We start from the raw sequence: 14,869 nt of genomic DNA on the forward strand, positions 1-14,869 counted from the left end.
GTAATACTGCCAAGGCTCTGAAAAGCACAAAAAGGTAGGACAGAACCTACCCTCCAGACCTAAATAAGTGACTGTCTGCTAAATAAAGTTAAGAGTTAAATAGGACTGAGAGTCTCCTAACAAGACTATCCCCGGGTGCCATCAAAATTCATTTGTCACACCAAAATCCAGGAAAATCATAAACTGAATGAAAACAGACCATCAACTGATGCCAACATCAAGATATTAGCATCACATTGGAATAATCTCAATATAATCAGATACTGGAGTTAACTAGAATTTTAAAGCAACTCTTTTTTTCAGTTGCCTCAATAGTCAATTTTCCTGAAACAAATGAAAAAACAAAATCTCAGCCATGAAATAAAAGTGATGGAAAAGAATCAAATGGAAACTATAGAGCTTAAAAATATAACTGCTAAAATTAAAAACTTGCTGAATGGTCTCAATAGTAAAGTAGCAATGACTAAGGACAGAACCTCTTAACTTAAGAAAGGTTAATGAAATTTATTCAAGCTCAACAATAGAGAGAAAACAGGCTGGGAAAGTTTCCCAAATCTAAGGAATAATAACAAAAAAAAAACCTAATGTTATTAGTAATTAAGAGAAAGAATATAAGAGTGACAAAGCATTTAAAGAAATAGTGGTTGAAAAATCCTAAATTTGGCAAAAGACAGAAAGATTTAAGAAAGATTTAAGAAACTAAGAGAATCCCATATAGGATAAACTCAAACATACACCAATACACATCAAAATCATATTTATGGAAACTTAAGACAAAAAATCTTAAAAACAGTAAGATGACTGACATAATACGTAAGGTAACAACAATCTAAATGACAATAAATTTCTGATCTGAAACTGTAGAAGCCAGAAACAGACGCCCATTTTTCAGATGCTAAAAGAGAATACTTATTAACCCTATCTACCCTATCTGGCAAAACTAACATTCAGCAATGGAAGATAGAAAAGGCATTCTAGAGAGGAATTTGGAAAACTAAGAATGTGTTACTAGCACACCTAACTTGAAAGAATGTCTTAAGAAAACCTTCTAATGCAAAGCAAACAATAACAGAGGAGTGGGACCTTCAAAAGGGAAAAGAGAAAAAACAAAAAAAGATAAAAACAGAAGTACACATAATAGCCTGTCACTAACCTCATGAAATTCTTTAATCATTTTTGTAGGAAAAGCAATATATAAGACTGTTACAGTAATCAATGTATGTAGAAGAAATACCTTATTATATTTAAAGTGGAGAGGGTAAAAGAACCTAAATGGAAGTACAGTTTTCTAAACCATGGCTTATTGTCTACAGTAGGCTGGGACAGACATCTAGAGCACCCACCAAGACAACCATATAAAGTGATATAACAAAAAATAAATAAATAAAAATGCAACTCTAAAAAAACATTAAAATGTTCTTTCCCACAGAAAGACAAAAGAAACAGAAAATACACAAAACAAATCAGAGGTAAAGGGAGAACTTGACATATCAATTATTAAAATAAAACTGGTATAAATACATCAGTTAAAAGAGAGATTAACAAGTAAACTTAAAAAATATAATCTAACTCCATATTGTCTACAAAACTCAATTTCACACATAATGTCATAGGTATGTTGAAAATAAATAGATATAAAAAGACATATCATGCAGTCATGAATTTTATAAAGCAAAAGTATCTTTATTTATAGCATCTAAAGTAGAATTCAAAGAAAAAGAAAATTATTAAGGGTCAGGAGGACTATGACAAAATAATAAAAAGCTCAATTAACAAAGAAAATAAAGTCATCCTAAATGTGCATGTACCAAACATACACATTTCAAAATACACAAAGCAAAAACTGATAAAGTTGGAAAAAATATTTTAAAATTTACATTTGTAGTGAGAACTTCAACACTCCACTCTCAGCTACTGATAGTACTACTAGGCAAAATTGGTCAGCAAGAATACAGAAAAGCTGAGCAACACCATCAACCAGTAGCATCTGATTGACATTAAAACACTCTACTCAAAAATAAAACACACATTCTTTGAAGAACCTGTAGAGTTTCACCAACATGCACTACACTGTGGTTCATAAAACATGGACAGGCAAGTTTAAAAGAACTTAAACCATGCAGAGTATGTTCTCTGACTGAACATACATTTCTTAAACTAGAAATGAACAGCAGAAATAACAGCAAAATCTCTAAACACTTGGGAATTAATATGCTTTCTCAGATGTGGTGGCACATGCCCATTGTCTCAGCTACTCAGGAGTCAGGTAGAAGGATCACTTGAGCCAATGAGTTTAAGACCAATCTGAGCAACACAGTAAGACTCTGTATGAAGATAGAAGAAAGAAAGGTAGACAGATAGACGGGCAGACAAACAATGAAATTTTGCTCAATGGTCCACGGGCCAAAAAGGAAGCTTCAAAGGAAAATTTTTTAAATTTTTTTTTTTGAAAATTGAAATGAAAGCACAATACACCAAAATTTGTGACATAAAGACAAAACCATGTTAAGAGGAAAATTTGGAGCACTAAATGTTTACATAAGCAAAAGGAAACAATGACAAATCAGTAATCTAAGTCCCTATTTTAAGAAGCAGAAAAAATACAGATATATGTACATAGATGCATATGTGTGTATATACTTCAATGAACTTGAAAACAATAGGAAAATAAAAATGAAACTCACAAAAACTAGATTTTCAAAAAAATGTTAAATCAATAAACCTTTAGAAAGACTGACAAAGATCTTTTTAAAAGATAAGACACAAGTCACCAATATCAAGAATAAAACAGAATATCTCAACAGAATCTATGGCCAATAAAAGAATAGGGGAAAACAGATAAGGAAAAACTATGAATAACCTTACAATCTTAAATTCAACGACTTACAAGAAATATATCAATTCCTTACAAACCACAAATTACCAACAGTAAGTCAAAAAAAACAGATAACTTGAATAGTTCTTTAATTAGTAGAGAAATAATTTTGATTTTTTTTCATAAAAAAACTCCTGAAAAGGAAATACCTCAGTCCAAGATAGTATCATTGGAGAATTCTGTCAAACACTCAAATAATTTACACCAATTTTTAACAACCTTTTTCAGAACATGAGAGAGAAGGGAACAACCAAAGCCAAAGAAAGCACAACAAAAAGGAAACTATAACCATTAGAAACTATAGACCATTAATTCTCATGAATTTAGATGCAAAATCTTTATCAAAGTTTTGCAAACTGAATCCAACAATGTGTGTTCATATGTGTATACAGATGTATGTATGTAAATAATGTGAGTGTGTAGTCGTGATGAATTAAATTTTGTTTCATGTGTATGAGGCTGATTTGATAGTCCAAAATCAAGTAATGTAATCCATTGTATCAACAGACTAGGGAAGAAAAAAATGTATATACCCATATTAATTGGCATAGACAAAGTACTTGATGCAATTCAACAACCATATAGGACCAAAAGACCCAGGGTACTAAAAATGGAGGGGAATTTGCTTGACCCCAGAAAAATCATGTACAATTTTAGTTCCTCCATATATGTGGAAGACTATTTCCAAGATCCTCCATGTGTATCAAAATCTCTGGGTGTTCAAATCCCTTATATAAAATGAGATAGTATTTGCGTATGGTCTACACATTCTCTATATTCTTTAAGCCATCTCTAGATTACTACTTAATACAACATAAATGATATGTAAATAGCTATTATTCTATACTGTTCAGCAAGCAATGACAAGAAGGAAATGTGTGCATGACTGGTTGAACTGAACAATGATGGCCCCACAGATAAAGAAGCATGGCTGTACAAAAAAAAACTACAAAAAAATTACCATAATAATAGTGAAAGACTAAATGATTTCCCTCTAAGTTTGGGAATAAGGCACTCTCATCACTTTTATTTACATAGTACTGGAAGTTCTAGTTGTTGGAATAAGGCAAGAATGATAAAGGAATATAGATAAAAAAGAGAAAAAACTTTGTATTTACACATGACATAATCCTATACATTAAAGAAAAATTCAAAAGATCTTCAAACCTCTAGAACCAAAAAGCAAGTCTAGTAAAGCTGCATGACACAAGATCAAGATACAAAATCAACTGAATTTCCCCATTTTAACAAAGAAATGGAAACATAAATTTAAATTTCCCTATTATTTGCTCCAAAGAAAATTAAATACTTATGTATAAATCTAATAAAACATGTACAAGATGTATAATTAAAATTATAACGTGTTGATGAAAGACACCAAAGAAGACTTAAATATCTGGAAAGATATGCCATGGAAGAATAAATATAGTGAAGATGTCAGTTATCTTTAAAATGATGCATAGGTTTCACACAATTCTTATTAACATCTGGTTAAATTATTACAACAAAATCCCACATTGAATAGATACATAAGTGGGTCTTCAGAAAGAAAAAGTCAATCAAATTAAGTATAATCTGTAAAATAATTATGGCAGGTATAATAATTACATAGTTGCAAAATAATCTTGTACACTTTAAAGAATAAGGAGAAATAAAACAATAAACATCAATTTGAAACTATTTCAACAATACATTCTTTAAACTGCTAAAAATAACAAATGTTACATGAGCAAGAAGAATCACAAAATCAAATAACACTATTTATTTTAAAATAGGCAAAGAACATGAATAGACATGTCTCTAAAGATGATATGAAAATGTTTAATTAGCATATAAAAATGCTCAACATCACTAATCCTCAGAGAAGTGAGAATCAAAACTACAATGAAGTATTATCTCAGAAATCAAAAAGTATTGGCAAGAGTTTGGTAAAATTGGAACTTGTGTGCACTACTGATGAGACTGTAAAATAGTACAAATCTATGGAAAACACTACGAATTTTTCTCAAAAGATACAAAATAAAACTACTATGTGATCCAGCAATCCCACTTCTGGGTCTAATTAAAAATAAATAAATAAAATCAAGGTCATGCAGATATATTTGCATCCCCAAGATCACAGAAGCACTATTCACAATAACCAAGAAGTGGAAGCAAGGCAAATGTTCAGGGATGAATGAATGGATAAAAAGGCATACTATCCAGCCTTGAAAAGGAAAGAAATTCTGACATATCCATGGATGAACTTTATTTTAGGTGAAATAAGCCAGTTACAAAAAGATAAATACCATATGATTCTACCTATTTATGGTATTTACTGTAGTCAAATTCACAGAAACAGTAGAATGGTGGCTGTCTGGGGCTAGATGAAGTGGGAAGGAAGGTGAGCTGAGCTACCAATGGGTATATAGTTTCTGGTAAGCAAGAGGAAAAAGTCTGGACAATTAGTTTCACAAAAATGGGAATATATTTAACATGCTCGACTATATACTTAGAAATGGCTAACACATAAAATATTGTGTATTTTTATCACAATAAAAACTATTAAAAGAAACCAATACTACAAAATATTCACTGGCAAAAAAGTATGTACCTGTGTAATCTTTACATGTCAGATATCACCCAAAGAATTACATAAATAGCAATATTTTCACACTATTCTAAAAAAAAAGTTATTCTGAAAAAAAAATGTTAAATATAGTAGTCCACCCTATTGGCAGGGAATACATTCCAATATGCCCTATACATTCCAATAGATCCTGAAACCTGAGTTAGTACTGACCCTTATAAATACTGTTTCACTCTCTCTCTCTCTCTCTCTCTCTCTCTCTGTCTCTCTCTCTGTCTCTGTCTCTCTCTCTCTCTCTCTCTCTCTATATATATATATATATATATAAACACACACACACATACCTATGGTAAAGTTTAATTTATAACACAGTGAGAAATTAATATTAACTAATAATAAAATCAAACAATTATAACAATATACTATAGTAAAAATAATATAAATGTGCCCACCTCCCATGTCCCACTGTTTCCTCCCTCTCCAAATGTCTATTCTATTGTAGATCTTAGGAAACTCTGCGTATGATTTTTTTTTTATTTCCTTACTAAGTTGAGAATGTTCATCTTTTCATTCAAAGGAAGCAGTTTCTCTTTGGCCTATCCAAATTGCCAGCATCACTACTCTGCACTTTGGGACCATTAAGTAAAAGCAGGGTTACCTGAACACAGCATTGGGCTGCTGCAATGGAAATGACTACGAAGTAACTAACAGTGGGCAGATATGAAGCCTACATACACTGAACAGATTCCCATCCATGGCTGGAGAGAATGTGAGAGCATGAGATTGCATCATGCTTCTCAGAATAGCATACAATTTAAAAATTATGAATTGCTATTTCTGGAATTTCTCATTTAATATTTTTGGACCATAGAAGACCATAGGTAACTGAAACCCTGGAAAATGATATCATATATAATGAGACTATTATATTTTTTTTTATTCCAGAACTATGATAATAACTTTCACATTGCCAGAATATGTATAGTTAAATAAGAAGAGAAAAAAAAAACCTGGGCTACATCAGTAGTTAATTTTTCTTAGAGATCTAAATCTCTCTGTTCATAGATTTTGCTCAGTGAATTTCCTTAACTTTGTTCCCAGTAGATGCTACACTTTACTACCTTCATGATTCCTATATTTGATTATTCTAATTACCTGTAAATTCTAAAATCAAAATTCAGAGTAACACTGTTGAACACAATATGGAAGTACATATGCCATATTATAACCAATGAAGAATATATTTAATTTTTAATTCTTAATCAAGGAGGAAAATAGCTCTCAAAATGTATTATATACGTAATATAGTTTTTAAAAGAGAAAATGCCACTTATTTCAAAGTGAAAATAACACAACATATGTAGTAGAACATGGTTCTTTCTGGCAAAAAAAATGTTTATTTGGCACTGATGTTTGACATGTGAAAAAGCACTGGCACATATATACAGTCTGCTTAATTTTGAGAAACACTGACATCCCTTTCAAATTTCTCTTGATATTTTTAGATGTCAATTTTCCTTTAATTATTATGGCAAGATGTAAAAATAACTTGTTTATATATTCCAAAAATAATGAGTTAAATTTTGTGTGTGTTGAATAAAGTAGAAGATGATGAGAACTGAAAATAAATATCAGAGATCAGTAAAAAACATTCAATGAAATTACTTTTTCCTTAAAAACCCTTAAAGAAGTAAATCAAAAAAACACTATCCAATCAGGGGCAGCTGCAGACCAATTTCTAATATCACTGTGATTCTAAATGTTAATTTTGCTTATTTCTTTCCTCTCTAGCTCTATTTTTGCACATTGTTAAAATGGACAACATAGGACATGTCAATCTTCAGGATTCTAGATTAAGACATGCTAGGTAACAAAATATCATCTTGGATGTGATCAAACCTAAAGCTAAATGAAAATGCCTTCATCTGATTTCATAAATATTAAACTGACTATAGAATGTGTGCAATTCCTATCATTTTTCTCCACAGAACTATCATGTATTGTTGGTTAGCTGCAGAGTGTTCTAAATATAGACTGAGACATGTGCTGAAATATTTGTCCTAATTTTTTAGCAATCACTATGAATGTTACACATAGGCATACATTTTATTTGATACATACCTTGAAAAAAGATTTTAAATAATAATCATGAGAAAATTACACATGAAAATTTTCCAACAAATGCAATAATTCTAATTAAATCTATAGTTCCTAACTTTTTCTACCAATACTCCACACATTTATGACATAGTAGGACCACATCAGTTAAAACAGATTTTACATAAAGTTTAAGTAGGGTCACTTCACTTATAAAAGAAAGACAGTACTATCTTAACTAAAAGTTATATATAAGCATCCATTAAAATTCGGATCCTAAGCCTAGAAATGATCTGGAAGCTGCTGCCTGGATTACTGCTGCTCTCTCATCCAAATCTACAAATGCTCAATTACTTAAAAAAGATAATGTCACTGCACCTACACAAAAGGAGAAACAAGAACAACTTTTTACAGAAACAGACTGCTGCCATCCTGTCAAATTAGCTGTGGCACCAGTTCACACTTTACAAAACAGTGGGTAAGAGAAATGTTCAAAAATAACCCTTTGTCAAATATAGCATTCCATTTCACATGGCTAGGCAGAAGGACAAAAATAACAAAGAAGTTTGGAAGCTCTGGTGCCACAATTTAGAAAAAGCAAACAATGTAGATACTTCAGCACATCCAGTGGACCAACACTATCATCACTTTCATCAAGGAAAGCATTCTCAGAAATCCTTGGACCAGCCAGAGAAAAGATCAGTGAGCACTTGACCACTTAAATTTAAATCTTCAAAAGATTTACACTGAAATGTGTGTGATGATCGGGTACTTTCAAGTAAAAAAAAAAAAGAAGAATATTTATTTATCACTCAGCTTCCCATCGCCTAAACAATCCCAGTGCCTTAGCTCTGTCAACTACTATGTGTACTAAGAACAGAAGTGTTAACAGATAAATGTCAAATGGGAAATAAAGGCTAGCAGAGAATAAATAGGAAAGTGTATTGAAATTTGACTTTTCTTTTAAACACTAGGGAAACTTCTGAGTCTCACTTCAGTTTTGACAGATAATGCATGAGGGAAATGGAAACAGATTTACCACCTTCTGGGAGCTTAAGCAAATTGTTTATAATGGGTCTCAAATAAACACAGGAGAAATTCTATCTAAAGTACTCTGCCCACCAAATGCCCAGTTCCATCAGAAATCATCTCTTGGGACTTGATAAAGGGGGAGAATGGTCTGTTTGAGGTTTATAATATGATGTTTTTGTTGTCATTGTTTCTTTACAGGCTTCCCCAAGAATGATGGAATATTATAGTAATCTGCCTCTGTTCCCCAGTTGTGCCCTCAAGGTACATTCATATCTGTAACATCCCTTTCACTGGTACTCAGAGATACTTAACGGCCTATGCACCTCAAGAGATTCTCATCCTTGTAGCCCTAGGTAAGTGGAAACAGGTCCCAAAAGCAGCTCAGTGAAAACTTGGGAGAGTAAGTCAGGGGTCTGACCAAAGCACATGTCCAACACTGGGTCCCTGTCCTTCTCATGATAAGGAGCAAATGCCATATGTCCCTAGAACAGAATTAACTGAGGCAAGTGTTTCTCCTCCATGAGGGGAACTTTCTCTGGTGAAGAGACATTGGGAACAAGGAGAAGGGAGTATCTGGATGCTTGGGGGTGATGTTATGCCTCTCCAAGTAGCCACTCTTCTCAAAAAGGTCATTTTTTTGGCAAATGTGCTTAAGGAAGGGGACAGGAATCTGCATTGTTCATCAAGTGTGCTTCCCACACACACCCTTGTACCTTGTACCTTGTACCCAGGGTATCTGCTAAGATTTGGGCAGAGGTCCTAAATTCTTATCATCAACAATGTGAATTCTCCAAATTAGAGTGCAAGAGTGAGCTCATATTTGTGCCTTGAATTACTAGGATAATGTAGCTGGAGAGTTGAGAATCTGATACAGGAGGACAGAAGCTGAAGTCGGAAGGCGTCAGATATGGTGTACAGTGTGTAGTGAGACAAGGGAGGTGGAGATTTAAAGTTAAGGTCCTCTAACAAAAGCCTAGGATCAGAAAATCAATGATCATGTATGCCCATTCTAAGACTATAAATTCTTGCTCACTTTCCCCAGACCTGTTCTCCCACTTTAAAACAGCTTCTCTCTTCTATAGTCCCTACTACCCGCCTTTCTCTAAGTTACTATGATTTAATCTTTCTAATCAAAAGAAGAGGTTACCTGAAAGAGTATAATCTAAGGAGCTATAGACAGTATTGAGTATCTTCAATATTAACATACAAATATTCTATATTCCATATATATATAGTGTAAATGGAAGTAGTTTCAGAACTTGCTTAAACTAGTCTAAATCTAAGAATCCATACCCCTATATCCAGAGATACTATCCTAAAGAATTTTTATGAACAAAGATGTAATAATATAGTGACAGGAATGATTAGGAAATTCTAGTACATCTACCTAGTGGAAGATTATATTCATTTTAAATGTTTACTGCCTAATTGTTATTCAGTGAAAACTAATGTTATAGAGTTAAAAGTTAAAATATATATACAAAGGGAAATGAAGGGAAGGGAGGAATATGGGAATAGGAAAGACAGTAGAATGACTTGGACATAACTTTCCTATGTTCATGTAAGAATACACGACCACTAAAACACCACATCAAGTACAATGACAAGAGTAGGCTCCTAGGGCTGGGGATATAGCTCAGTTGGTAGAGTGCTTGCCTCACATGCACAAGGCCCTGGGTTCAATCCCCATTAACCCCCCCACCAAAAAAGAGTAGGCTCCTAAGTTATACTCCATGTATACATATATATCAAAATATACTCTTGTCATGTATATCTAAATAGAACAAATTAAGATATATATTAAAAAGTAATTAATATACCATCATTAAAACTATACATGGAAAAAAATCAAAATATTAATCATGGTTGTCTTTACATAGTAAGATCATGATAATTTTTTTCCTTTTCATATTCTTGAAGTTTTTAGATTGTTTATAATTCTATAAATTGGTCTTTTTAATAAATTTATTTATTTTAATTAGGTATATATGACTGCAGAATGCATTTTGATTCTCTGTACACAAATGCAGCACAACTTTTCATTTCTCTGGTTGTACACAATGTAGCATCACACCATATGTGCAGTCCTACATGTACCTAGGGTAATGATGTCCATCTCATTCCCCCATCTTTCTTGCCCCCATATTCAATTTTGGCATTTTTTTAAAGGCAAATTTCTTTGAAAGGGAAAGCTTTATTCTTTTTTTTTCTTCTTTTTCTTCTTCTTCTTTTTCTTCTTCTTCTTCTTCTTCTTCTTCTTCTTCTTCTTCTTCTTCTTCTTTGTTGTTGGACAAAAACCTTTTTCTTCATTTAATTGATATCAAATTATTTTACTATGAGGAAATATATGGATTTCTGGAAGGGGATTTGGGGCAAGGGATATGGAGAACATGAGCAAGAGAAACTTGACCTGCTTAGAAATCTACCCTAATGCTCTATTATTACCAGATCAGAAACAGATCTCACATCAGACATTCAAGGTTCTTCATAATCTGTCACCATGTATCCAAACGATAGATGAGCACTTCTCAGATGAACCTTTGTCTCCCATTCTCCCTGCCTGTGGAAATGCTTATCAGTTCTGAGGTTGGTTTAATATACTTCCATTCGTGAAGGCTTTGCTGATCCTCTGATCACCCCAACCTCTGCTATTTCTAATTTTTCCTAAGGTGTTGCTATAACACTTAATTCTGTACCACCTCTTTCCAATAATAAGCCAATTCTAAGTTATTTTGTTGTTAATTACTCATGTGTTAAGTAAATATCTCCCTAACTAGACTTTAATTTCCTTAAGTCAGGAATTTAGAAGGTCTGCTGACAGCAGAAATTGGATAAACACAGGGAAAGACAGAAAGTATAGTTCTAAAGCCGGGTTGATATTATATTCATACTTTCAGTGATGTTATCTAAATAAAACATGATGTCTCCCTTTTAAAGTGTTGCTACTGACCATCCATCACTAAGACATGCACTTTCCTTTTTTTTTTTTTTTTGAACAGCAGTGATGCTGTATTTTTGCTTATTCATTCAAATCAATTCGGTTGTCCCCTTGGGATTCAAGAGATTGGATTGCAAAATGCCTCACCAAGGTTCAGTGTATAGCCAATAGACACATAAACACAAAAAGAAATGACCTCCTAGGAATCAAGCTTAAGACTAGATATAGGACCCTACCTCACTTACAGTCTTGTCTCAACAACAAATATGAATATGTGTTCTCATTTTATGTCCTTATGTGGGCAGTGGGTTTTAGTTATCAATCTCCCACTAACTTAAGAAATAATTTGCCATTGTAAATAGCTCAATACTTTAGAAATGATAAACTAAATGACTATGTTGCTATCTACCATCAAATACTATGCTGAAACTTAGAGAAAATAAACATTTGTCCTATAGCAACCTGCTCCCTGAGACATCAACAAGATTGGACATCTTAAGAGAAACTCCATAATCATGAATGAAAGCAAATCAAATAACCCACCAAAAAAGAAAAAAGAACATCACATCCATTATTTTTACAGAAGGCATATACAAGGTCAATATAATTGTTGACTCTGAAAGGTAGGGCAAAAACAAATCAATTCAACGTTGCACTATAAGGAATTCTGTTTTATGACTACATACATATTTTTTAACTGAGAGAGGTAGCACCTAGGAGTAAATCCTTGTCCACATTCCATCACTTACTGAGTGCTCTTTAACATTCTGTTTTTCAGTTCCTTAGTTTACAAAATGGAGTTATTACTGTCAAATTACAGAGCCGTAATGAATCAAATAACATGATCTGAGTCTAGGTTTATCTGTCACCCTTTTGTGTGTCATTATGTCACATGGCTCATGAACCAAATGGTTGCTTTTATTTAAAATGTTACCTAAAGTTAAAAAAAAATAATCCAGATTTCTTTTTATTGCCCTAATGATTTCTTCATGACTTTCCCCATGGGCACCCACCAAATTTCACTACCAAAAATGTGCTGAACATCCATCATGACCTAATCCTCCTCTACAATGTTGTTCAGATATTATTTTTTGCTAAATGTTTTCTAAGAAAATCAATTTTTTTACACATGAAGAACTAAAAATGTTCTTTTGTACTAAAAAAGCAATAATTCCACATACAGAAAGTTTACAGGTTGTTGGTGCTATTGTTTGAGATCACTCCTATGAAAACACTGTATTTAATAGCTAGTTGTGTGTGTGTGTGTATATATATATATATATATATATATATATATATATATATATATATATATATATATACACTTTGGACCCACTACTGTTTAGTACAGTAAGGACAATGGATTTTGGACTTAGGGAGACCTGAATTCAAATTCCTATTCTGTGACCTTGAGAATGTAATTTAACATCTCTGCTTCTCACTTTCCACATTTGTTCTTGGGTTGTTGTGAGGACTTAGTGAAATATTATATATAAAAGTAAGAACCTATGATATGAAACTATTACTTCCTACCTCCTTTAAATCTTTTCCTTCTGTGCCAGGACCAATCAAACCCACCCAGAATACAAGACAACTTTGATAGGACATCTTTCACATTAGTGGAAGGAATGCTGTGGCATAAAATAAAATAAAATGATGGCATGAACCCAACGGAGACAGAAGCAAAGAAACTGAGAGGTACCTACAAGGACCCTATACTTAACTTGGATGTGGGGAAAAGACATTAATCTGACACACTTTCCAGAATGCACCCATACTCACGGAGGTTTGCACTAGCTTGTGGGGAAAGCACGGAATTACAGAACAAGCCAGCAGAGCTCCTCTCCATTCACCCTACCCGACCCCGGCGCCCAGGTCTTCTATAGTGAGCCTAGAAACTGAGGTGAGCCCGGCAACTGACCTCGTCCCCTTCCCCCTCCCCCATTCTGCCCAAACCTCTACGCGCGAATGGTGCTGAATCATTAGCCTGACAGCAGCAGCTCTCTGTCCCGCAGCTCGGGCCGAGGACAGAGTCCTGGGGACAGTCACTGGTGGGGGCAGAGTAGGGACCCAGACCTCCGGGGTTAGGGGACGGTGGGAGGGTGTCGGGGAGGATGGCGGCAGAAGGTACTCACCGGGTTGAGAAAAGCCCAGCCCCGGTCCTCGCCACTCCGCTGCGGGCGGTCCCTCGGCGGCTCCCGCGCTCCGCCACTGGCCGGCGGGGGCTGCCCCTTGCTGGGCAGCTTCGCTGGTGGTCCGGTGATACCCCGCCCGCCCACCGCCCGCGGCAGCCACGGCTCCGGACTCTGGCGCTCGACGGGGAGCCGCTGGAACAGCTGTAGCTGCCCAAGGGGGTGGCGGCTACCGACGGGCCAGACCATTAGCCCGCCGCGACTGGGGGTGCGCATCGTACTGAGAAGCGCGGGCGCAGAGGGCGCTGAGGGCCCGCGAATGCTGGGAGCGACCAAAAACCAGGGGAAAGCTGGACGGCCCCAGCGCGGTGGGGGCTTGGGGACAGGAGGGACCACTGGAAGGGCCGCTGCTTCTCCTCGCGGTTTACTGAAGACAGTGTTCGAGCTTTTCCTGGCACCCCCCCTCCCCTTTAGCCTTGGTCGCGCTCAGGGCTCCTTTAGAACGCGGCAAACAGAAGACCTAGCAACGGGAGCGCCGGGGCGGTGTCCCCTACGAAGGAGATGCGAAAGGGCGTTGGCCTGCGCGCTGCGCTGCGTGCCACCTCCACCTCTACCTTGAGGCCCGGTGGCACCAGGTCCTGTATGGTGCGGCTTATCAAGGACAGCTCACCACAAGACAGTGGAGCATCTCGAATTTTTGAAGGTGCTCGTCAGATCCTTTAACGAAGCATCTCTGTGAAGCAAAAGAATAAAAAGGGGTATCCAAGATCGTGTTGAAAGTTAGAAAATAAAAACAGGTGCAGCCCCATCCTGTAGGTACAAGGCACCTACAGGAAGATGAGGAAGAGTTGTGAATCACACTGAGTTCTAAGCAAAATGTTGAATTGCAGCAGTTGGGATGTATAAGATTAGGACTCTGTTTCAATTTAGAGATCTACAAAAAGGTTATAGGGAAAAAATTCAGGAATATTTTAGGTTCATTGTTCACCATGTTAAATATTAATGTCTGGAAGTGGGAGACAATCGTGTCCTTAATATGAAATGAACTTTATAGAAACTGGGAAAAGCTCCCATACATGACATTCCTTGGACTTTTGTGGTTCTGGCCCCTTTTGCAACCAAACTTACACAGGTTCATTTCAGACCCATAGCAAAGATTAATACAATTGTACAGTTTTCCTTACAGAAAGAAAGAGAAGTGAGTTCAAAATTAACAATTACCTATA

The 14,869-nt window shown here is 35.2% G+C and overlaps 1 protein-coding gene across 11 annotated transcripts in view; it reads right to left on the reverse strand.

Annotated features, from left to right (window-relative positions):
* Positions 1 to 13,820, reverse strand: part of Ttll7 (tubulin tyrosine ligase like 7) — a 145,251-nt gene extending 131,431 nt beyond the window's left edge. For 7 of the 11 annotated variants that reach the window (XR_013427870.1, XM_021732259.3, XM_078026600.1 and 4 more), the window contains exon 1: positions 13,647 to 13,816. The gene's annotated coding sequence lies outside the window, so the exon portion shown is untranslated. Of the gene's footprint in view, positions 1 to 13,646 lie in introns of all 11 variants that reach the window. The other 4 variants (XM_078026607.1, XM_078026606.1, XM_078026604.1 and 1 more) reach the window with 3 other exon arrangements.
* Positions 13,821 to 14,869: the final 1,049 nt, after the last annotated feature.

This window comes from Ictidomys tridecemlineatus, chromosome 11 (genome assembly GCF_052094955.1).
Source record: "Ictidomys tridecemlineatus isolate mIctTri1 chromosome 11, mIctTri1.hap1, whole genome shotgun sequence".
NCBI lineage: Eukaryota > Metazoa > Chordata > Mammalia > Rodentia > Sciuridae > Ictidomys > Ictidomys tridecemlineatus.